This window comes from Sciurus vulgaris (genome assembly GCF_902686455.1).
Source record: "Sciurus vulgaris genome assembly, chromosome: 11".
In the NCBI taxonomy this organism is placed as follows: Eukaryota; Metazoa; Chordata; class Mammalia; order Rodentia; family Sciuridae; genus Sciurus; species Sciurus vulgaris.
Window position 1 is genome coordinate 43,390,951 of NC_136472.1, and position 27,156 is coordinate 43,418,106.

At 36.2% G+C, this 27,156-nt stretch overlaps 1 long non-coding RNA gene across 1 annotated transcript in view; it reads right to left on the minus strand.

Moving 5' to 3' along the window:
- LOC306640711 overlaps positions 1–26,831 on the minus strand; it is a 431,473-nt gene extending 404,642 nt beyond the window's left edge. The window contains exon 1 of the long non-coding RNA XR_013757870.1: positions 26,658–26,831. This is a non-coding gene — a long non-coding RNA (uncharacterized lncRNA). The remainder of the gene's footprint in view (positions 1–26,657) is intronic.
- Positions 26,832–27,156: the final 325 nt, after the last annotated feature.

A 27,156-nucleotide genomic window follows, 5' to 3' on the forward strand; every position in this document is an offset into this window, starting at 1 on the left:
TATATTTCATGTAAGAACAACTGAATTAAATTTCTTCTTAATAGGTCATGGAACATTTTCCAAAATAGACCATATTTTAGGTCACAAAGTAAGTTTTATCAATTACAAAAAAAAGTCTCTTGCATCTTATCAGATCATGATGGAATGAAATTAGAAATCAACAAGAAATATTATAGAAACTACATAAGCACATGAATGAGGAATTAAACAAAAAAGAAATTCCTAGAATCAAGCAAGTATGGTTAATTAAATTATTGTTGTCATTATTCAAGGTATATTATTGCCAAAAACAAACAGGAGTATTTTGTGAACAAAGATAGGAACTGTGGGGATATATCAGAAAAAGTAGATGTAACATGAACCTGAGACTCAGCATCTGATAATTCCACCAGGAAAATCATTCTACCAAAGAACAATGATGAGGTAACCACAGCTATGGGGAATGTTCTTCTAAAACAGGAAATTAATATTCACAGAAATCCAAGCTTCATGAAGTCTTAATAACTACCAGACTTAAAATATTAAATTCAACTATCCATTCAATGGCTCAGAATGTAAGATGGTCACTGGACTAATAAACACACTTAATGGTTTTGCAAAACCATCTCCAAAACCTTAAGTAGGTTAAAGAACACTACCATTTTCATTATCACCTTCCTTAGGCCTCTTCCAATATACTTTTTGATATGCATCTGTTATTTTTTAATTCTGTGGACTCTCATATGAAGTTCAATGAGCTTGTCATTTAAAGATGACCCTTGAAAGGACCTCAGAAAAGTAATAAATCTGATCCAACTGTACCTGTCAATCATCCATGTTTTCTTTTCATATCTACCCACACAGTTTCATTTCTAATCTGAAGTCTTTTAGGATACTTTGCTCAAAATTTCTAAGTCGTTGTTTAACAACAAATGCATAGCTGTATACTATAATACAAAGTGTTTATATTACAAACCTTGCTGTAGAATAGGCACTAATTTTTATTCACATTTTACAGAAAAGAAAACTAATTTCCAAGGATGTCTAGTTTTTAAGATCACACAGCTTACGTGGCAAAGTTAGGGGTAATATTCAGTAATGTCAAACTCGGACTCACTCTCTTAACTCCCCTGTAACATCCCCCTTCATTTTATTTATATACCTACATTAAGTATGCCAGGTATAAGATGTTAGGGCTTATTGATATACTACTATTATGCAAATTTTGTTTATTATTGATCAAACAATCAGGAGCAAATATATGCTATTTTTTAATATCTGAAAATCAGTGAAACAAAATTCCTACTCAGAGGTTTGATATAGGTTTCTTCAAATCTTAGAGAGGATTTATGGGTTAAAACCATTCATTTAAAGGAAACATTTGATAAAACCTCAGTCTTACTGGAATGAACCCTTTGAAAAAGCATAATGTATCAAGAACCATAAGGAAAGTGCTAAAAGCAATGGTTGCTTTGCTTAATGGAGCAAGTGGAAAGTGTTCGACATTGCTCTTAATAGTAGTCAGTAAAACAGTTTCCAGTAAAACTTAAGTGGGGAAATTAATCCCATAATAGCAGCATGCATGCCGGTCTAGCTCAAGTAATAGCATTGTGATAGTATGAAGAAATCTGCCTTTAATTTCTACTTTAAAACACACTTGGTGGGTGAATTACACACTCACAAAATGAGTTATCTCATGATGAATTTTATTATTCAGCAAGTATTTTGAAAATACTATAATAGGTAAGTTCTATATAACTTAAAAATATTCAATAATAGCATGTAGTCTAAATAATGCTATAATAAATCATTTAATAAATATTTGTTAAACATCTACTTTGTACCAGGTACTCTGATGCTGAGTTCTGAAGATATCAAATTATAAAGTGAAACATTTAGTCCTTTGCCCTCAGATGGCTCATGGAAAGGTGGAAGAGATAAGCAGATAAACAATATTTTAATTTTAATATTACACAAATGTATCTATGTGATAGGAACATCTGTGTGTGCTCAAAAGCTCATCTCATTTTCTTTGTATAAACTCACTAGAGTACAATTCTCATCTCCCTTGTAGTTAAGAATGGTCACATGACTGAATTTTGCCAATGGGATATAGAAAGAATGAACTGGACCCTTTAAGCCTGGCCCATAGCAACCACACACAGGCAATATTCCCTCTCATTTTCTCATCTTCCTAATAAACAGAAAGAATTCTGAAAACTTTAAGGATGGTATAACAACAAAATGGAAGGAATATACATCCAGGAAACTCTTCTCACAGGTCCTCTGCCAAATGCCCACGCTGACTACTTACCTGAGGAAGAAATACATCTCCATTGTTTATAGCCGCTGATATTGGAGGTTATTTCTTATAGCAGTTACCCAACTCTGATTAGTGCACACTGTCCACAGTGAAAATTCACATGAGTGTCAAGGGTACACAGGAGAGGAGGCAGTAATTCTTCTCCACAAATGGTAAAAGTCAAACTGAATCTTTCAGGTCACTCTGTTTACATCGAACAATATAGAAGTACTCAGAGTTAGCCCTCTCTATCATTAAAATGGTTTATCCAAAATAAGATATGGTTCTGTTTTGTTTTTGTTTTTCCAGATTTGAACTCTCCAGAACCCAGAATTTGCAGGCAAAATTGGCCGAGCAGAGGCACGATGCAGTGAGCTGCAGACATTAATAAGAAAACTGATGAAATCACGGCTTGAAGGACAGCAGGCCCCTTTTCAGCAACTGCTTCTGTGAGATTAGGTACTTCCTAAATGATCCATCAACTCTTCACTAGAAAGCCTGAATCAGAGTTTGCATTTCAAGATTTTTTGATCTCATTCTGAAGGGCCATATCCTGATCCTTTCTCAATGCTACTCAAGCCTCCCCATTGAAAGCCGACCTCCAAAATGTCAAAAACACCTTCAGCAAATGAATTCCCTTCCCCTCTTGAAGAAGATATTAAGTAAAACTTTATCTAGATAGTGTTCTCCCTTCCTGTAGTAAGCACCTCAATTTGATCTTAGCAATAAGTTGTCCAGGTGATCTCTTAGTTTCTTAGGGCCGATGTAAGGAATTACCGCAGACCTCATGGATTAAAAGAATGACATTGTTTTCTCACACTTTCGGAGCTCAGAAGACTGAAATCTGGGTGTTGGCAGACTGATGCTTTCTCTAAAGGTTCCACAATATCCTTTCTTGCCTTTTCCTAGTACCTGGTTATTGCCAGTAATCCTTGAAATTATTCAGCTTGTGGCAGCAACTTCAGTCTCTACCTGTCTTCACATGACATCTTTATTATGGGAGTATCTGTACCCAATTTTCTTCTTATAAATATACATGGCATTGAATGAGGGTCTACCCTAGTCCAGTATGAACTATCTTATCTACAAAGACCCTATTTCCTAATAAGATTCACAAGTCCAAGGTAAGACATGAATTTGTGGGTGGGGGTACTATTCAACCCAGCACAGATAGTATTTTAAAGAGCCAGAATTTGAATTCCCTCTACCTCTAAAATATATTTAGAGTCGCTAAAACATATTTTACTGTGGCTAGAACTTCTTGTTTCTAAATTAGACTGAAAATTCAGATACCACCAAAGAGAGATAACTAGTGCTTAAATTTGCATGAAACTGTAAATGACTGGCATTAGAGCCTTTCCAGAAGGCAAGTTTTGTAGAAGATGTACAACACAAAAGGAGAAAGAGTGTATAAGATAATTCTGAGACTACTACATGTGTGTCTCACAACCTTGAAAGAAAATACTAATACTAATCCTGAGGTCAAAATTCTATTCCTGTTTGACTAAATTCCTACCTTAAATGAATGGTCATTTGGGACCATTAGAAAGTCTACTTTTTAAAGACAAGTGACACCTTAAGACATTTTTCAACATTAACTATTTAGTGGGATTATTTAACAGAAAACCAGTTATCAGAGTTACCAGCGAAAAGCCACAGGGTGCTCTGAGACGATTGTAATCCCTGTTTAGTTTCTTCATGAGAAAGGTGCTAGAGGACAAAGTTCAGATTACTCAGTTATCGGCAGTTACAACATCATAAGGCACATCAATAACTTATTAACATCTTTTATATGTATTTATCTAATGCAGTAAAGATAATCAACACTTCTTAGTTTTATCTTTATTGCAAATATTTTTATATTTTCAGAACCTTGCCATGAGCAGGGTTGTCTATGAAGTACTGCAATTTGTTTATACTCCAGGCAGCTACTAAATTTGCCAGAGGCCAGCAAACCCTGTATTATTGAACCTAGAAGACCTCTCAGATAATGCCTGCATTTAAGGAGACTGAACATTTCCTAAATTAAATTTTTCTTTGATTTCGCAACATAACATCTCTGCCTAAATATCTAAGATGAACCTAGTAATGATTAAGTTTTTTAACAATTAGTGATTTTGAGTTTATCTGAAACCTACCATTTTCCTATTTTATAATTAAAAAAAAATTTCGACCCAGGATTTTGAAAAACTTGATATTTTTTTCTAAGTTACAAAAGTTCGGTGATTTTTCTGAAAGTATACATGTTGTTTTTGAAGTACTAGGGATTGAACCCAGGGCTTCTTTACCACTGAGCTACATCCACAGCCCTTTTTTATACTGAGACAGGGTCTCCCTAAGTTGAGAAGGTTGGCCTCAAACTTGGAATCATCCTGCCTCAGCCACCATAGTTGCTGGGATTATAGTCCTGTATCATTGTATCCAACTACATCCAGAGTTTTAGTTATTTTCAATATCATTGTGTGTGTGTGTGTGTGTGTGTGTGTGTGTGTGTTTATGTTTTTGTATTAGATAAAACATATACCCCAGCTTGGATGTGAATGTAATTCACATAACTAAAAAAAGAATTACAACTATATTGGGCCTCAAGTTTCTCTCTGGCATATTTATTTCATATTCAGTTTAATTTTTTTATAGATTTTAGAAAGTTGTATGTGAGAACATACAATTTTATGTCTTGTCAATATAATTCATGCAATAAGTGTGCATACAGGTCTGCACATTTATAAAGCCTAGAATGATGAAAATCACCTATTTTCACTAACCAAGTACCATCATTACCATTCAAATCACAAGCTATCTGTTACTTTGGGCAAGGTACATAACTTCTCTGTGCCTCACTCATGAGGATTTACTGAATGTATCTGTGCAAAGTGCTAATACCAGTGACCGAGACACAGTAAAGTGTTCACCAAATTCCATCTATTAATATTATTGTTGATCTCCAAGGCAACGAAAAGGACAAACAAAGCTTTCCTGCCCTCAAAGCATTTGCAGCATGGAAAGATAAGTAGAATTAAAGATATTTAATCAATAACACAAGGTCTGCAATGCTACATATCAAAGAGGTGAGAAGCCTGAGGTTGATATGGATTGAAGTGATCAAGACCAGAATTAGGTCATGAAGATGAATAGGCACAGCTCAGTGTTTAGGGGAAGCCTTCAAGGCAAAATTACAGTATGGCAGATACAGGGAAGCAAGAAGGGACAGCAGGTTCACTGTGTGGGGAGACAGATCTTCCCACAGCAGGCCATTCCTACAGTACAGTTCAAGATTGAATTACAGGGAACCTGTTATAGAAGACCCCTGAAAGTCAATTTAAGGTGATTTCTTCTTGAACATTCACATTTATGAATGAGAAATATAACAATATTAGGCTTGAAATGAAGGATCAAGGAAGCAAATTGAGATCCGATTCCTATGTAAAGTAGTAATGTCATCATATTTTTTATCATTTGGTATATCTTCCACAAAATTAATTTTATAGAGTTGAATCCAGCCATGGCACTGAAAGTGACATTTGATTAATAGTGTATCAAGAATTTGCTATTCATGGGTTCGTCCCTTCCCTATCCCCTTCCTTTTTTCTTTCCTTCTTCCTTCCTTTGTTATTTTGTTTGATCAACAAGCATTTATGCTGTGGGAAAAGTATTATAGATGACAGATACAGCATCTATTCTGTAAATGAAAGAACAATAAGTGAGCTCTGCCCTCAAGAATCCCACAGTCTAGTGAAAGTGATTAAATTGGCTTTAACTATTATTCAACATAGAGAATGACCACCTATGAAAAAGAACAATAAAATATAATCAGAGTTCAGAAGTAGAAGAGGAAAGAGAATGGAGGACACACAATCTAGCTTTGGAAGATATTTGAAAGTGGCAGAGGAGGAATTCCAGTAAAAGAATAAGAAGGGACAGCAGAAGCTGCTGCACAACAATTCATTATGGCCTGAGCAAGTTTTCTCAGCAGGAGAAGTACAACACTCCCCTTAGGAAGTTCACAGAGTATGTGAAAAAAGGAATCTGAGACCAACTAGGTTTGAAAACCACTAGGCTAAATGAAACAAATCTAGTTTCATTGTTAGACTTCTCAGGGCTTTTATTATGCTAATTTTTATTATAAATCTTTAAGAGAGTAATGTAGTATACAGCTATTAATAAGCTTATTTTACTATGGAATGATCCTCCTTCCCAGAATATTTAAAAGGATAAATATTTGATGAATATATTGCCATGTGCACTATTAGAACACAAATAGAGAATGCTTAGGGGATCTAATGGCAGAGGACTTAGCCAAACTAATGAATTCTGGCCTTTCTTCAGAAGGATTCAGAAAATCAAATCAGTAAGGGAAGTCGGTGTTTGCCTGTGTAAATTGATTCATTTTAGTGTGTATTCAAAATATAGCATTGGTCAATTGGGAGTCATTCTTATTGTAAAGCTTACTAGTCAGAGAAAAACTGAGAGGAATTTGCCAGGATGCCCATTGTGATATTCAAATGATTGTGAGCCAACATTTTAAATGTAGTGGGAGAACACATATTTTGAAGAGCAAACAGGAGGGTAAAGCCAGGAATTCTGGCTGATCACAATTATGTTTTCTTTTGCCTCTATGTCCCCAGCTACTTTATGTATGACGTAAAGTCATACATAAAGTCATACATATTATAAAATATATTATAAAATATATTATAAAATATAATCGGAGTTCAGAAGTAGAAGAGGAAAGAGAATGGAGGACATACAATCTAGCTTTGGAAGATATTTGAAAGTGGCAGAGGAGGAATTGACCAAACAAAGACAGTATATGGAAAACACTTTCAGTTCTGTAGCTAAAATATGCTCTCTAAAAATCCAACCTGTTGGTACATATCTACATTTATTATAATTTGCCTGCTTTACCAAGAGTTACCAACAAAAGCAGAACAAATGGATGTTAGCCATGGATATAGTTATCAAGGTCCAAAAATCATCAAATTTAGGAGCTGAAGCCAAACTTCTCGGAAGTTAAGAATACTTTAAGACTAAGCAACCAATATCTGCAAAGAAGCTTGAGCTCCTTAAAACAAAGATGCAACATGCTTAGCTCACATTTCAAAAAACTTAGAAAATTAAATTGATTTAAAGAGGAATTTTCTCCCCAGGAGAATCTAATTACGCAGCATCTACTTTCATTGCTCTTACACTCCATGAGTCATCAGGAAGTAACACAAAGTCACACAAGAACACAGAGTCCTCCTGGGATTTTGAAACAAATGGATTTGAAACTGCACAGTTGATCCTACCCAGAAGATGATATATACAGGAATTCAGCATAAGGAGAGTTTGATCAGTACAATTAAATGTAAGCATTGCACCTGTGGAATCTGGAACATGATGTTACAGTGTGATTTATGAGGCCAGCGTGGGTGGATTTCATTAATTCAAAGCCTTACAATCTCGCCTCTTTGTCATGTGGTAAATGTTACTACCATTTTAATGGCTCTTCAATTAATCTACTTATGAAATCAGAATATTTTTCAAATTTCCACAAATGTACTGAGTACCTACTATGTGTCAATTACTGTGTGAGCCACTGAGGATTAAAAAGTGAATGTCAATCAGTTGGCTTTTTTAAAAGACAACTGAAACAGTATGGTAGGCCCTGAGGTAGAAGAAAGCACAGGGCCTAGTGGGGACATGAGAGTGAGACTATACCTTATAAGACATGAAATCTAAGCAAGTAATAAAGACTAGAAAGATTTAGCTAGGCATAGCTGGAAGCAGATTTGAGAGGTAGGAGGAGCCAAGCTGCCTGAACCATATGAGAGCATTACTTACTAAAAGAGATGTAAACAGTCTGTTCTGCTGGGTTTTTTTGTGATCATGTGTTCTATGCGGTTGAGGATATCAGCAGACCTTATGGAAAGCTTCACCTGTCATGTTTGGGAATATGGAATTTTACCCTGGGGTACATGAAGACAGAGAGTAAACTATTTTAAGCAATGTAAAGAAAATATTAACAAAGTAATAATCATTCATCTATCTGGGGCTGCCCAGCATCTATTTCATCTTTCTATCAGCACTCCAGTTCTTTCTTGGCAAAGTCTTCTTAGGGAGATTGTAAGTCCAGTTTTTCAGCCCTCAGAAACTGAAAGAGTTTGGGGGGATAGCAACCGTCATGACCTTTTTTCAGTGATTTTATGACAATCACTCTGAACAAAAGAAACATTTAAGATCAGTCCATCAAAAGTGGGACAACACATTTTTTTTTTTTTAATTTCCAAGACATGCACCTATGCAAATCTACTAAATAAGTCCTACTGGTAAAAATTAGTCCATAACTGACTGACCTTTCTTCAGAATTCCCTTTTATCTTTAAACTTCCAGTATTCTTCCAATTTCTCCTAATATACCACCTTTTTATTTTAATTAGCCAGAGATGGTATCTCTTACTTGCCACCAAAGAAATTTAACTAATGTAAGCAATTATCCTGGAATCAGTGGAAGAAAAACTTGAAGAAATATAAAATTGGAGGCATAAAAATCTGAAAAAGAAAAAAAAAAAACACTTTAAAGAATCTAAGAAAGAGACAGTAGAGACCTAAAACAATATACAGACCAAAGGGTTTTAATGAAATTAATTCAAGTAAAATATTTTAAGGGATAGAATTGAAAGCACTTTATAATTCATTAGGTGTAGAAAGTGAGAAAAAGGGAAGATTCGTGTAACCCAGGTTCTTGACCTGAGCAATGGAATATGTGACACTACCCTCCACAGAGCTGGACACAGAGAAATTGATAAAGATTTAGAAATAAAAAGAAGAATTTGTGTTTACACATATCCAGTGAGGCATGCATGTTGAAGTAGCCCATCAGATACTAAGTATTCCAGAGCACAGGAGATCCTGGTAGAATATAAATATCTGGTGTTATATATTGGTAGGAAAGAATCAGAGTAAAGTATGCAGAAACATCACCAGGCCATGGGGTGAAAAGAACACACAGTAAAGGATGGATAGGGCTGAATTTAAGGAGCAAGTAAAGAGCAAAATGTACACAAAGGAAAGTTGAGAAAGAGCAACCATAGCCAGGCATGGTGGCACATACCTGAAATCTCATTGACCTATGAAGCTGAGTTCAAGGCCAGTCACAGCAATTTAGTGAGACCCTGTCTCAAAACAAAAATTAAAATAGTCTGGGGATGTAGCTCAGTGGTTAAGTGCTTCTGGGTCGTATCCCCAGTATCTAGAAAGAGATAGAAGAGATAGAGAGATAGAGAGATGAGAGAGAGAGAGAGAGAGAGAGAGAGAGAGAGAGAGAGAGAGAGAGAGAGAGAGAGAGAGAGAGAAGAAAAAGAGAAAAAAGAAAAAAGGAATAAATAAGGAAGGAACGAACGAACAAACGAATGAACGAATGAACGAACAAATGAACCATAAAGGTAGGAAGATGGAAAACAAAAAGAAAGTTAATCATACAAATCAAGTAATAAAAGGGAATAATGATGGATGGTATCAGTGTTGCAGAACTTTAGATGAGGGTTAGGAATTGCTTATTGAGTTTTATAGATCAAAGATCACTAATGGCTCTATTAGCTATTGACATACAATAAACAATCCTCAAAATCAATAGCTTAATACAATTGTTGGTTCTCTCTCATTAGCAGGTTCCTGCAAGATTCATTAAACTAGTCTGGATTCAGCTGGGGTCATTCAGATCTGCTCTGTCATTTGTCATCCTCTTTCTAATATCATCAGGCAAGTCCATGAACATTCTTTTCATGGCAATATCCAGGGTAGAGGATAAGCCCTTACATAAGTGTGTCTAAGCATTTTGTCATATCACAGTAATGTGACTTGAGTCCAAAGTCAAAAGGACCAAAGCTACATCTGCCTCATTAGCAATAGAAACTACAAAGGCACAGAGCAAAATCACAAGCCCAGAGAGAGATAGAGCATTAGGGTCAATAATGCAATCTACCACTCTACCTTCTCAGCCACAAATACACATAGCCCTCTCACATACAAAATATGCTAAACCACAGTTTGGGAACTCTGTAATGTCCATTAATCATGTATTAAATGTATAAATGCTGCCAAGACCTTGTGTTGTGTTATGTCTGACTGAAATGTGGCTTCCCCTAATCTGAAGACATCATCTAAAAGATAGGTTATCAACCCTACACAATGGTGAAAGAGTCAATATTGAAACAGGTACAATATAAGAACAATACAAGAACACTTCTATTTTAAAAAGGTAGAAATTAGATAACAAACCACTACAATTCTAAAACCCTGCAGAAATATTTTCTGGTCCCTTATTTGGAGGAGGGAATATTTCTATATTAGGCATTGATTCTGCTCCCTTGAATTGGCTCCCCCATACCTTTTTCTCCATAGCTCATGGCTCTGATTTCTGAAATACCCTTTTCTATTCATGAGGAAGGTATTGGAAGATACATCATCTCCTAGGCCAAGCAATTTCCTGCTTGAAGAAAGTTGAAGACCCAGTGGTTGTCTTATATTTTGAATAGCCTCAGTGTCTTCCAGTTCAGAATGGTAGCAAATATGTTATTAAGTCATCTAAAATATTTATTGGGTTTTTACTAGACAACTAGTAAAACTTACTAGAGTGGAGGAAATTTTTAATCTGCGCTGTCCAATAAGGTAGCTACTGACCACATGTAGCAACTAATCACTTGAGAAATCTAGTTAGTATGACTGATGAATTTAAGTTTAAATTTGAATAGCCATGTGTGGCTAGGGGCTATGTAGGTTGATACAAGTAAGATGTAATTATGTTATTTGGGACATGTTAGCTTAATCTTCTTAGATATTTCTTTATTCAAATAAATCTATGAGGTACTGCCCTACATGTTTGATCAATCTTATCAAAGTGGTCCATAGTCATACCATATCTTCATGTCTTTATTCTGATCCTATGTAACTTTGGTATACTCTAGACTTAATCTTTGCCTCCAGAGTTTATCTAAATTGAAGATTCTTTTGCTATCTGGAGAGGTTGGACATAAGAATCTCTTATTTTCCAATCCAACAGGTTATGGTCTCCATATTCCTTCTAAATTGGCCACAAGTTCTACTTGCCCAAATACAAAAATCCATTAAATATATTTTCTACCTACCAGAAGAGACAATTTCACTATCATCACTACATGATCTGAGTTCCCCTTTATCCAGCCTTCTCTAATTGGTCCCTTATTGGTGAGTTGCTGGTTCTAAAGCTGAGGTCATCAATTTTAAATAACCCCATTTTAAGTTATGAGTTTTTAGATCATCACTTGACTACTGGATCAAAATGCTACCTACTGAACCATCCTGAAACCCATTAGCTTAAGACAATATTTTTTTTTTTCAGGAAATGTAACATTGCTGTAGATCAGTGGATATAGGCCAGGTTCAGTGAGGATGATTCAAACCTACACCATGTATCCTTTTTTCTCCTCTTGGGGCTAGCAGGTTTGCTCAGAAATATCATTCTCATGGAAAAATCAGGGTCATAAAAAGATAAGCCAAACAACCCAGCAATTTTTAATTTTTTTTGATGCCATGACTTCTAATTAATTTCACAGGCAAAAATAAGCCACATGGTCAAACTCAGTCAAAAGGTGGGGAAATGTATTTCTTTTTGTGGTATGAACCACCAAGTCACATGGTAAGAAAAACAGTTATATGGGTTGGGAGAAGAATCAAGGCCAGTAAAGTAGATGATAATAATGACTTTAATATAATGACTTCAATTAGAGAAATAAGTTGAGTAGCAATGAGCAAAGCCAGATCACAAGATGTTGAAGACTAAAAAGGAAGAAAATGTAAATAAAAACTGCAGATAACATTAATTCATAGAACCATGGATTTCTAATGTTAAAAAGAAGCATATACATTATATAGTAAAACCAATTATATTAAAGTTTAATTTCTACAAGAGCTTCACAAAATACTCTTCCTGTTACTTCCTGAATGCCTGGATTATAAAGAATATTACCACCACTCCTGCTTACTATTCTCTATGTTCTGAGAAATTGACGTCTTCATACATCTTTTGAAATAATTTCTGAAACAATATCCCCTGATATTTCATTATGTGAAGGAAGAGAAATAATTCTACCGATATATTTCTGTCACTACTTGATATAGTTTTGCTCTTTCTGACAAGGCAGAACAATACTATTCTTTTATTTGGAAGATAGTATTGTAAATAGTTGAAGTCATCATGATACCCATTCCCCAAATGACTCTACTAAGTTTCATTGTCTATGTCCCATTAAACATAAAATTGAGGGTATGCACGTATCTAATTATCTCTTTTTTTCTAAGTTGATTTTTTTCCATTGGAACATGCTACTATTTTATAGTTAGCATGTTAACAAAATGATCTGATCATGAAGAACTTGACAAAGGCTGTTTAATTTGGATTTGGTAGTGCATTGTGGTTCTTACATAAGTGGATAATTGTGTACAGATAATTATTCTCTGACTATAGTTTGGAAATAAATGCTCTTGAAACACATTGTTTATCCTGACCAGTAACTTCATAAACATTTTAAAATTATGTTCATGCAATCAGTTGATGACATTTAAATTCAGTAGAGTTGCCTATAACTCAGGGTAACAGATAATTCAAATCAATACTTGATTAATTAGAAAAATAGTCCATCACAGCAGGGACAAAATTCTCTAGCAATAGTTATTACTCTTTGCATTGGAGAGTTTGAAGTCACTGGAAGGAGAAAAGATAGAAGTCTAGCTAGATATAGGTCTATGATAAGGATGATGGACTTAACAAGGTGGGTCACAGGGTGATGGAGATCCAGTGCTGTTTAGTTGCTTGTTTTTAATTATTAATAGACTATAATGGATAATTAATGCTAATGAGTAATAATATTGATGATATAAATACAAGAGAGGAACTGCATATAATCAGGCTGACTTGTAGATGAGCAAAGACTGGAGATAGAGTTGGCAGATGATACCATTACAATGGTGTTCATATTTGATGTTGATGCTTTAATTTATATTATGGCTGCTTATGCAGCTGGACAAGGAGGTTTTTAAGCAAACTGAGCTCCATTGTCTACTTTTTCATGAATTATCTAAACATATCCATTTATATTCAGAGAATATAAGATAGATTAATAGAGGAGAAAGAGACAAAAACCAGATCCATATTTTTAATATTATGAAAAGAAAAATATCACTCAAGACTGCTTACCAAAAGCAAGGCTCTTTTCAGATTCCCATTAGTGTCTGCATGGGATTCAGCCAATGGAATATTTAATATTAATTTTATTTCTTAAGAGGGCTATGGATTTTTTTTATAAGGAAATAGTACAAGTGTGAATATGCTGGCTACATTTGATACTTTTTTCTTGCAAGAAGGAATTTAGTGCCAGTAAATGACTGACACGAGCTGCCTTCATTTCTGAGAAACAGGAAGATGCCCCAGCCCGATCCCTTCACATTCTGGATGTTGTTGCATCTAATGTCAAATCCAACTGGGGCCTTATTATGAACACTCATCACGTTTTGTTTCCATTTATTTATGCTAATTTATTCCAAGGCCTGGTGTTAGTCATCTTTTCAAAATGGATTATTTCTAGTGGACTGATAGGAGTGAGAAAGTAACGGGAGAAAACGCCAGGTGTCACAGACATCTCAGGCCACAGAAAGTAGCGGACAGGGAGAGCCATTACCTAGTGAAGCACAACTCAGTGAATCCTTGGTGTGGGTACATTTAGCATTTCATGGACCTAACTATTCTCAGGCAACCCCAAGGATCCCTGACAGTTCATCTGTGGTAATTTTGCCAGACATGTAAATTTGAATCATGGGATTTATGAAGATGGTAAGAAAAATATCAAGTAATTTACCAGTGGGTCCATCAGTCCACTACCTAGCATATCCTCTAGGGTTGAAGGGAGTGAAAGAATGCATGTTTGTGTAGTTATAAATGTGACTATTTAAAACATGAGGACTTATTATTAGATGTAGCTAATATTTCTTAAGTACCTATAATGGTTATCAGTGCATCTCTCAGCCTCTTCAACCTTCGGATTTCCATTCTATAAAATATAATTAAAGCCAGACGTGGTGGTGCACATCTGCAATCCCAGTGGCTTGGGAGGCTGAAGCAGGAGGATTGCAAGTTGGAAACCAGCTTCAGCAATTTAGTGAGGCCCTAAGCAATTTAGAAAGACCCTGTCTCAAAATAAAACATAAAAAGGGATAAGGATGTGGCTAAGTGGTTAAGTGCCCCTGAGATCAATCTTTGGCACCTAAGTTAAATTAAATTACATTAAAGCTATCCACTTTTTTGTTACCTAGTTGAGAATTTGGTGTCACTTTTAAGGTTGGGCACATTGTTTGACACATAGTAGATGCTTGCTTAGTAAACAGGGACAAGATTAATAGTATTATTGAATGTTATTTCCTTGTCACCAGAGTTAAAATGTGTATATGTGCGTGTGTGTGTGTGTATGTGTGTGTGTGTGTAGAGTTTATATCCATAATTATATCTATATCTCTACTATCTATATACACCTGTTTTTCTATATACACCTGTTTTTATCTATATATTTATATCTATATACACCTGTTTTTCAAAACTAGGGTTCCGGGAAAGTAAAGTAACCCCTGGATCTCAGAGTGACCAGTGACATCCTCTGAGTCAACTTGATTTAAATTTGGAGTATGTCATTTCTCAGATGAGTGATTGAGTGATTTATTTTAGGCCTCAATTTTCTCATCTTTAAAATGGAGATAATAATGGACACCTATCTCACTGAGCTCCTAGGATAAGGTGAATTGCCATTTAGATTTAAGTGTTTAGAGTAGTGCTTGGCATGTTGTAAGCACTACTTAAATGTCAGCTATTGTTCTGAAAAATAGATTACAAAAATCATGACACCTTTGCACAGGATAATAAAACTAGCCTATTCTGATGCAAATAGGCTATTGGGGAGACCAAGTAAGAACTGATGTTAGAATATACTGAGAATAAAAACAGTGAAGGTAGAGAGAAGTAGTTTAGATTCAAAAATATCTTGAAGGTAGACACAAAGAACCTGTTGACACTTTGGACATGTGTTTCAGAGGAGTGGAAACATGGACCATTTTTAAGTATGTGGGGTTATATTAACAGTATGGGAAGGACTATGGAAAATAGACCAAGAGTTTGATTCTGGAAATGTTACAACTGATGTGTCTGTTGGACATTCCAGTGGAGAAGATGAAACAGCATTTGGATATATGAGTTTGGAAGTCAGGGGAGAGGTATGGATTTTGGAATCATCTTCACACAGAAGGTTTATAAAATCACATGGCAGGGGCTGTGGCTGTAGCTCAGCAGCAGAGCACTTGTTTAGTGTGTGTGAGGCATTTGGGTTTGATCCTCGGCATCACATAAAAAGAAGTAAAGTGATTGTGTCCATCTACAGCTGAAAATACTTTTCTTAAAAATCATGGCAGGATGACATAACCAAGGAGGTAAGTTATATACAAGAGAATAAATTATTTTTAAGAGCATGAGTTAGTCGGTTTGCGTTTGTGTTGAGATGAGTATAACTAATTGAATTTTTCAAGGATGCTAAGGGGGAAGAAGGAATGTGGGGGATATCATGTAACTACCAAAAGTACTGAACAATGAGGTCTGTGGAAAGATGGAGAACTAGACACCACTAGGGAACCCGCAGGCAGGATTTTAGGGCCTGCCTTCTGAAACAAACTCTTCCTGTCACACAACTCAACTCCAAACTATTGTCAAAGCTCAAACTTCAGATCTGAAGAACTGATTTCCCTGGTTTTCCTCATATTCCCATCACTCCTTCAGTCTATAGTGTGCGAGCATGATTCCCAGGAAAAGGCTGTCAATTTCCAGAAAAGAGGAAATTGTAAACTTGGTAGATAGTCCATAGAGGGTGTACAGTTTAAAAAATAATCATGAAAGCACTTAAAAATGTTGTTTTCTCTGACACCCAGATATGTTGGCTTAGATATTTAAACCTATTAGTGAATTTGTTATGGTTGTTATTACTATAAACTTTCCCATTACTGGTCTAGGGCTAAACAATTGAGAATTCTGATTTAATGAGATTTTCCTTCAGTGCTCTCCTCCTGACAATTTTCATAGTTATACAACAGTAGTACAATGAAGCATTTGAACCCCTTAAGGGCATTATTTTAAGATATATGGCTTCCTGAACCCTTGTTTCACTTGGTTCCTTCATTAAGTAGATAGTTCCTTTGTTTTCCCAATTTCAAAGATAAACCATTCTTGATGACCCCATTGAAAGTTAATAAGAAGTCTGAAAAAGTAGAATATACTAGTGTAGGAACCCAACTAAAGCTCAAGTTTTGTTCCTGGTTCTACAACTAAAGCATGAGACTTTTCTTTAAAGGATTAACAATTTATATATCAGTTTACTTATCTCTATGGGCTTCAGAGATAGCAACTTGTTTCTCCTCATGTCATCTCCACTCAATTATGGATTGAGAAAAGCTCTAGGGTCATATTTAAGACCAGGGAGACAGGGAAAATTAACTTGATCAGGTTATTGAGGTTTGCCATGCATGAGGGAGGGATGAGACTTGGCACTTGTCATACATAAACTAGTTGTTTTTATCATTGAACATGCATTTATTATCTGCCCATGACTGGCACTGCATTAGGCCAGGGGAAAGACAAAGATGGGTAAGATATGGTCCCTTATCTGAGTAAAACACAGATTCTAGTGTGATGAGGTTTATAAAAGATTGTCTCAAGTTTCTGCAAAATTTAAAACTGCATGAATTCCTGGCTCACCTAGAGACACAAGACTTAGCTATTTTAGAGAAATTCTTTTCCCCTTAAACTTACTAAGCAACTCCTCTTTTCCCTTTAAGTATTTATAGAGGGTTAAATGCATGCAGTTGGGCAGCCACAATGGGAGGTAGCTCTGGAGACGGGAATGCCAAGCAAAATATCACTGTATAACAGACCAGATGAAAACAGAGCTGTTGCCATTGCCTCATGAAACAGCACCTCAGCTTTTACTGCCACAGCAGTGATGGAGGGCACTAAACATCAGCATCTAAACTGATGAGTTTGGACACTGGATGTGGCTTTCACTGATGCTGATACTTTAGAATGGATTTTACTACTAGCTCCTCATCCAAAGTCTGGGGTGGGCCTGCCCAAGTGGGAAACATAAAGAGCATTAGCTGCAAGGTAAATGTCAGTTCCAGAGTATGCTCTTATTACTTGAGAAAATCCCCAGAATACACTACCATTTTTCTGCCCCCAACCAATATTTACCCATCTAAGACTGTGCACTTAGTTACATTTTTTACCAATTAAAAGTGATTTTCTTTTTTAGAGATCATTTGTGAGATTAATCAGCATAAGTCAGGATACTCATGTCTGATTATTTCTGAAATAAAAAAAAAAAAAAAAAAAAACGAAGTTTAAAAGCATGCATCCCCCAAAACCTGATATACTGCACCTCGATTGGGGAAATTTCTTAGCAGTCATCCAGCTGGATGGCAAGGAGCTTCTCTGTATTATCACATGCTTGAGAATTTTTTCCTTTTTTCAGACTTCAAAAATAGACAGCTGTCAGTGGTTGTTGAATGAAACCAGGTAGAGCCACTGACATGTTTGCTATCTTGCAAATTGGAAGGGAGGTAAATGCTATAAAAGAAACACTTGAAGGTTTTACTTACCAAAAAAAAAAAAAAAAAAAAAAAAATTACTTTTAGGCCATGAACAGTACTTGATTCTCTCAGGGCATAGGTTTCCCCAGGCATTCTTTCCTTCACTGTTTTCTCCAAGGAGCCCACTCTCCCTGTTTTCTCTGTCTTCTCTTTAGTTGGCAGAGAGTTGGCAGAATTATCTTCCTCTAAAGCAGTGCTTTAAGAATACCAATCCTCCTCACTGAACTTTTCTGAGCCCCCCGCCACCTTTTTTTTTTTTTCTTTTTGCCCAGTGAGGTAAGTAAAGAAAGTGAGCAAACAAAGGAGCTATCTACTTACTAAAGTAGCCAAATAAAAGAGGAGTTCGGGCAGCCTTATCCTCAACACCCCCTGGCCTCAATATTGCCCACATTTCCCATATTCTTCCTCCTTCATGTCCTCGCCCTCCTTCTCTCTTCCCTGGAATGCCCTCTCCACCTCTTCTGGGTAGTGCTCAATCATTCCTGCTCCTACATGAGTATTTCTAAAGGACTTTCCTTATCCCCTCAACTACGTTTACTTCCCCTTTTTAAGGCTCTGTAGATATATTTTTCTAAATGGAAGTATGATTCACATACCTACAATCTATACAGTTTAGGTATCCAGCTACTTTGGACTCATGCAACCACTACCTAAACTGAGGCATAGAATGTTCCACCACCCAGGAAATTCCCTCATGCCCCTTTCCATCAAGTCCCTTTGCCTCAGAGGCAGCCACTATTATGAACAGTTTGGCCTATTCTGAAACTTTGTATAAATGGAAGCATGTACTCTGACCTTTAGGATATCTGGTTTCTTTCACACACGTTTTTGAGATTCTTCCACATTTTTAGATACAGCAATTTTTCGATCTTTTTCCTTGTTTAATAGTATTTCATTGTGAGTATAGTATTTTCACTTTACCTTTTTAAATTCTAGTTCCTTATTTGTCTACTACTTCAACACACCAGAAATAGTTTTACCTCTCTTATGAATAACTACAATGATTTTGTGTACTGTCTTATTTGTTCCCTATGTTGTGTTATTGGTAAAAAGAAGAAATGAGAAGGAAAATTCATTGTCTGCTATATTCTAGATTTCATGTTAGGTCACCTCATTTAATCATCACAGCCTTATGAGGTAGATATTATCCTATTTTATAAACAAGAAAATTAAGACTATAGGGCAACTAGAATCCTGCCTTGAGTTGTACATTGGGTGTGGGGAGCAGAATTTTAACCAAAATACTCTTAGCTCCAAAGCATGTATGTTTCTCTGTGTTTTTTATATACTTGGGCACATCCTACAACTGTCTCATATACAACTGATCAGCTGAAAGTCGCATTCTGTACTTTGTAAACATCCTTAGGAAGAAGCAAAAACACAAAACAGACATGTGATAAAGTGTCCTCAGTGACCATTAGTCACTACCAAATCTTATGGCAGGAAATACAGAGATGGCTGACAATTCTCCCCAAAAAGTAGTAACAGGCATTCTTCCCACTATTATAGCTGATTTCCAGATTCCATTTAATGTGCTTTCCATAATTTCAAATTTTTCTCCTGTGCCACCTTTTTGAGACCTCTCTAACAGAGAAATAATATAGATTTAGGATACTGACAGTCCTAAATACACATTCCTTGGAACACACTTACTATCTCTGTGAGCTTGGATAAATCCCATAAACTCTCTACGCCTCAATTTCCTTATTTTCTAAATGAATATAATTACATGTACTTCTCAGTATTGCAGGAAGAATTTGTGCAGGTTTGTATAGGTTCTTATAATAATGTCTAACATATGGCCCATAAATATTTTCCATGATCAATACAGTGATCCAAAATACCAACTTACCCTATATTCTGATCACTATTACATAGTCAACATTACCTGGATTATGCATTAAGAAAGAAAACTTGACTCACAATGAACATACAGGAAAGAATTTCACTATGACACTTCAAGAAAGCCAGCCGTAGTCCCACAGGAGGGGAGAACCCAAGAGAACATTAGAAGAAATAAGACTGGTCAAGAGAATCTTGGAGTGGCTCACTGTGTGGACTGTGGAGTCACCATCTGCATTAGAATTCAGGCGCTGATATCAGTTATGGGATCAAGGCCACATCACTTAACTCCTCTGTATTTCTGATTCTTTTCTGCAAGTGGGGTTGATAATTATGGAACTTTATAGGACTGTTGGAGAAGGAAGTGAAATCATGCAGGTGCTATACAGAGTCTATTGCCTGGTATGCTACAGATTCTCTAATGCAGATTTTAACTTTCTATTATGATAAATATTTTTCTGGCCAGTACAATGGAGTTATAAGTGAGAATCTGCCTAAGTCAATTGGCAGCTAATATGATAACTGGGAAAGCATTTTTCCCAAATGGCCTGCCTTTATGTTTCTTCTTCAGAAGCTAATCTTCTCTGCTAGAAAAGCATGGGACAAATTAATTACCTATCTGGGTAACAGAGAAAACGGTTGTTTATTTACACAGGGAATGAACTGACCCCTACTTTGGAAACCACAGTGGTTGGATATGACCACAGTTGGAGAATCAAGGAGTAGTATGCTTCTGGAGTAGTAAGGGTTGAAAACAAGAGTATCACCCTATCGGGCACTGAGTAAGCACACATGAGGTCCTAGTTTTGTACTTAGCAAGAAAGAAACTTCAAGTAACTCACAAAAGAATCAGACACATTAAAAATATAAGCCATCAAAAAAAGAAGATTTCTATCCTGGATCTCTAATTCCGTGGAGAACCAGGGTTGAACCATTTTCTCTGAACCCCTGAGCATGTTTTACCTGAACTCCACTTGTCTGCTATGTATGTAATTAACTATGACAAGGATATGATTTAATGATCAATAAAAGCCATAAATAGACTACACATGTGACAGTTTTTTTCCTCTCTTAACTTCTTTAAGTCTTCATTTAAATGATGAATGCCATTTAAATGCTGTTGAGCAGCAAATATCATTGAGTTGGCCACATAACTGTTAGACAACCTATGATTAAAATGTCACTCAGAATAAACTATTTCATAGCATATAATGCCATTTCAGGACATCGTTATGGTTTAGATATGAGGTTCTCCAAAAGTTCATGTGTGAGATAATGCCAGAATGTTCACTGTTGATATGACTAGATTATGAGAGCCATAATCTAATCAGTGAGCTAATCCACTGATATGGATTAACTGGTGGTAACTGTAGGCAGGTAAGGTATGGCTGGAGGAAGGAGTTCACAGGAGCAATCCTTTGGGGTTTATATTTTGTAGGCAGAGTTCCTCCCTCCCCATCCCTCTCTCTCCCCTGTCTCACCCTCCCCACTCCCTCCTTCCTGGTTTCCATTGTCCTTAGGTGCTTTCCTCTGACATGCCTTTCCATTATGAAGTTCTGCCTCACCACAGGCCCAAAGCAATAGAGTCAGTCAACCAGAGACTGAACCTCTGAAACCATGAGCCAAAGTAGACTTTTCCTCCTCTTAGTTGTTGTCAGGTCTATAGGTCACAGCGATGCAAAGCTGATTAAAACAGAGACATTGCAAAGACCTGACTCACAAGGAGTTGTGAAATGAATACATTTGGACAATGGTTTTCTAAATAAACAAAAGTTTCTTTTTAAAAATGACACAAATACATGGACTGTCTAAAGGTTAACACTGTTTGGGTTAAAAATTGAGATTCGAAGAGCATGCCCTCACATCAGCTGGTTCAGCCCCAGTTCTGGAAGTAGCCCCTGAGGTGTCTCCTTGACATTGTCATGTTCCGTGTGACCACAAAACACAAGCCATCATCTCAAGTCTGGTCCTACTTCTTAGGGAAGAGAAAACTTGGTGGCAGATGCTTAAGAAAACTTCCTAGTTGCAAAAGTCCCAAAACTGGGGAAAATCAGGAGAGCTGCTTATGGAGACAACCCATGACCACATTCAAAGGAAATCCTGACTAGTGAATTGTAAAATCATACAGCAGGGTGGGCAGTGAGTACCAAAGAGGAAGCCTTACGCAAAAAAATAAAATAGAATGAAGGAAAGTAGCAATGATACAGAGCAAAAGGAGGTGAAATGAGCTGAGAAGAGAATAAGGCCTAAGGCACGGGAGAGCTAGAATATCAATCATTTGAAAACTACTTTTTGATACCTTACCATGTGCCAGGGAGAAATTGGCATCCAAGACAGACAAGAACCCTGTTAGAATAAAACTTATATTCTACTGAGCAAAAATAAGCAATGAATAAGAAAATATATAGAATTATCTCAGACGATGAAAAACACTAGAAATAAATAAAAGGATGATGTGATTGACCAACAAAATGAGGCAGGGGGAGCATCAGAATTGATCACCAGGGAAAGAAGCCTCATGAGAGAGATGGTGGGTAAGATGGGAATTAAATGATGAGCCACTAGCAGTTTGTGAGAATCTAGAGAGTGGGTGCTTCAGGAAGAGAGAAAAGTACAAAGGCCTTAAAGTGAGACTGGAGCTTCATATTCAAGAAAAAAAGAAATATGATAATAAATGACTGAAGAGCATGAAGAGAAGGCTTTGAAAAGAAGGTGAGGCATTTGGATGTTATTCTCACTGGGATGGGAAGTCCTTGGAAGATTTTAGGCAGGAAAGTGGTATGACTCAGTTTGCATCTAAAATCTGTATGACTCTTTAGGTGGTAAACAGTGGAACCACCAAGACCAGTTGGGAGTCTCATCCAGGATTCTCAATAGGTAAACTAGTATTTTAAATAGAGTTGGTGGAAATGCACAGGAAGAGACTGATGGTTGCTGTATTTTGGAAACACAGGGTTGTTGACAGATTCGTTGTAGGTGTGATATAAGGAAAAGAAAAAATGATTCTTTTGTTTAGGGCTTAAATAACTAGGTGTTAGCATCCATTAAATGAAAAAGACTGGAGGAGAAACAAGCTTAAATACACAGAAAAATGAGTTTGTTTTGACCATCTCTGAGGAGATAAGAAGTGGTAAGATAAGCACATTTGTATGTTGACAGGCCAAGGTAGGAAATTTAAGTTGGGAAGTTAACCGAATGAAAGTCCAAGCCACAAAGACAGTTGATGTCACTCAAGAAAAGTAAATAATTAAGGAAAAGTAAAACCCAGTACTAAATATAGGGAGAACACTAGAGGTTGAATAGAACAAGAGGAGCTTGCAAAGAATCAGAGCAGGTGGCACCAGGAAATAAAACCAGGTAATGTATCATATTAACAAGAGTAAACATTGTTTGAGTAAAAATACCATGGTCCCTAATCAAAACATGCTTTGAGATCATGTGAGGCACCAGGGAAATAACCGTTGGATTTTCTTATGTGGATTAACCATTTTGCAAAGACTCAGAGGAGTCAGGAACACAGCCCCTTCCAAGTGCACTGGGGAGAGAACAGAATACCAGGAAGCAAACAATAATAATCTATACATTCTGATATTTAGGAACACAAAATGGAATAGTGTCTAGAGAGACTTATCAAAAGAATTTTTATTCCATAATTTATTGTTCTATTGAGGTTGGAGGTGTAAATACCATTAATTTCTACTACTGATTTTCTGATTACTATGTGCAAGTTTCTTTTGTAAATATGTCCTCCAATTTTATTTCCAAATCCTCACAAAATCCCTATGAAGATCTGGATAGCCCATTCTGATCTGTCACAGAGAGAGTGCGTGAGAGAAAGGAGTATTTTTGAGTGATTGAACAAGGAAATTCAGGCCAATAAGGATGAATGGAAAAGAATGAATTCTTTCTCTATTATATAGAGTTTAGTGTGCAACCGTGGTGTGGAGGGGCAGAATGAGAGTGCTAGATAAGGCTGAATGATCCCAATCCATGCAGATTTTCCTATCCCCAATGTCAGTTTGGAAATCATCTAAAAGTTTGTAAGACCCAAAAGGAGTCTTAGATATCATTGTGTTCCTCAGAACACCCAAAACTCATGTTTGTCAAATGCCTTTAGAGAAGTTCTGCATATTCAAATGTTTCTCAGGAGAAGGATTAGACTCTCCTTTATTGTGGGAGGTAAGGGTGATTTGAGTTTGAGAAGTTTCTACCTACTGGGGTGACTTCATTTGTGAGCCTACAACAAATTAAGAGGACAAATTAGATGGGTTCCTAAACTATCTTCCTGGTCATATGTATTTTTCTGCTTTAAATTTTCCATATTTTTATTGGTGCATTATAGTTGTACATAATGGTAGGATTCAGTACATATTTGTATACAGTATAATTTGGTGAATATCATCTCCCAGTATTTCCCCTTTCCTTTTCTCCTACCTTTCCAGGTCCCTTTCCTCTACTCTGTGGATCTCCAGTGCATATTACTTTTTAATGTGTGTAAGTTTAAGGAACTGACATCAAAGCATTGTTTGAAGGTTGTTTGAAGATTTTAGCAAGAAAAATGAAGCAGGAGACGTCACAATACCAGACCTTAAACTATTCTACAGAGCTATAGTAATAAAAACAGCATGGTATTGGCCCCCAAATAGACCAATGGTACAGAAGACACAGACAAACCCACATAAATACAGTTATCTCATACTAGACGAAGCACCAAAAACATTCACTGGAGAAAAGATACCCCATTTAACAAATGGTTCTGGGAAAAACAGAAAGCCACATGTAACAAAATTAAATAAAACCTTTATCTCTCACCCTGCATGAAACTCAACTCTAAATGGATGAAAGATATTGGCACTAGAACAGAGACCCTGCACCTACTAGAAGAAAAAGTAGGCCCAAATCTTCATCATATCAATTTAGTTCTTCCTTAATAAGACTCCCAAAGCATAAGAAGTAAAATCAAGAATCAATAAATGGGATGTATTCAAACAAAAAAAAAAAAAAAAAAAAAAAAAAAAAGATAAAAAAAAAATTCTCAGCAATGGAATCAATTAATAATGTAAAGAGAGAGGCTACAGATTGGGAGAAAATCTTTACCATATGCACATCAGATAAGGCATTAATCTCTAGGATATATAAAGAACTCAAAAAACTTAACACCAAAGAAACAAAGACCCCAATCAATAAATGGACTAAGGAACTGAACAGATACTTCACAGAAGATATACAATTGATCAACAAAAACTGAAAAAATGTTCATCATCTCTCGAAATTAGAGAAATGCAAATCAAGATTTCGTCTCATGCCAATCAGAATGGCAGTTATCATGAATATAAACAAAAATAAGTGTTGGTGAGGACGTGGGGAAAAAGGCACACTCAGGTACACTAATACATTGCTGGTGGGACTGCAAATTGGTGCAACCATTATGGAAAAGAGTATGGAGATCCCTGAGAAAACCTGGAATGGAACCACCCAGCTACCCCACTCCTCGGTTTATACCCAAAGGACTTAAATCTGCATACTGCAGTGATGCAACCACATCAATGTTTAATAGCAGCTCAACTCACAATAGTTAAACTATGGAGCCAAACTAGGTGTCCTTCAATGGATGAATGGATAAAGAAAATGTGGTATACATATGCAATGGAATATTACTCAGCTTTAAAGAAGAATGAAATTGTGACACTTGCTGGTAAATGGATGAAATTGTAGAAAATCATGTTAAGGGAAATAAACCAAACCCAAAAAATCAAAGGCTGAATATTTTCTCTGATATGTGGGATTTACTAGGGAGAACAGAGTTACTTTAGATTAGTTAGAGAGGAGTACATGGAGCAGAAGGGGGTAGGAAGGATAAATAGAATGAAACAGATATATTACCTCATGTTAATATATGACTGCATGACTGATATGATCCTACAACATGTAAAATCAGAAAAATAAGAAACTATATTCCATTTATGTATGGCTTATCAAAATGCATAAATGCATTCTACTGTCATGTATAACTAATTAGAACAAATTAAAAAGTAATTTAAAAAGATGATTTAATTGTGAATTCATACTTACATTTAGAGGATCATGTTAGTCAGACAATAATATCAAGAAAGAAATAATATCAGGAAAGTCTTTTATCTTTCTGGCAGCACCACACAATATTGGGTGATAGAATATATACTACACCACATTCTTCTCACAAGGATTTCAGACCCCTTGGAAATCACTATAGAGGCTCCTGGTTATAGACCCTGTAATCTAATGTAATTTCTGCCAACCCTATCCTCTATCACCCATTTAACACAAATGGTCCTCTATTGTGCTGGTGTCATCTGTTAATGAGGAGCAAAACATGCTATAGTGCCCTCTTTATTTTCTGGAAATTACATGGCTAAAAGCAATGGCTTTTGTTGCTAACAAAAGACTGTTTCATCTTAACTCTGCGATAGTTTTGCACACAGGAAAAAAAGAATTATTGTAATGACAAATTTAACAGTGCGGGCTATTAGCAGCTAAGTTTAGACTAAGTCTTTACCCTAGTTACTATGTTTAGACTTGAAAATTAAAATATTATTTCAAGATGGAATGGAAATGCTCACCATGTTTCTCACATGGGAAAGAAATAGTTGCTGAAAAGAGTTTGAATTGGTTATGAATACAATGCAATTATTCTATTGAAAACATTGGCTAGATGAGTGTTTTTCTAAAGATAGAAATGAAATAGGCTGAAATTTTTCAGTGAGATTCCTCCTCCTACATGCAGACTCCAACTCTGCCCAACACACACACCACCAGGTGGAATAAATTTAATATTCTTAATTGATCAATAACTGAGAAGTACTTACCTGCTTGTTACTCAGGAAAAGGAAGTATGCTAAATTAGGACGCTACAACCACATTTATGACCTTGAAGAAGCCTATTCTTTCTTTCTGATCCTGGTTCCTTACCTAAAAACTGAGTAAATAAAGGCCCCTTCCAGATCAAAATTTCTTTAATAATAATCCCATGGAAATAGCACAGCCATCTCTGATATTTCTGTTTGAGATTCTAAAAGAGTCTCCTGTTTTGCTAAATGAGCAAAGGGTCTGTTCATCAGAAAGCAAGTGGTAGTTAGCAAAGCACAGAATCAACAATTATGTGGGCCCAATAAAATCCAGGGCACTTTACAAATCATATATCTCCTTTTGTCTTCTCCAAAACTCTATGAGAATGTATTCATTATCAGATGAAACTAAAGATCAGATTTCCAAAACAGTAAACATATTCACTGCCAGGGCATTGAACCCTGGGCAACGTCACATTGATTTTGTGATTTTAAATGTCCCTAAACACACCCCAAAATT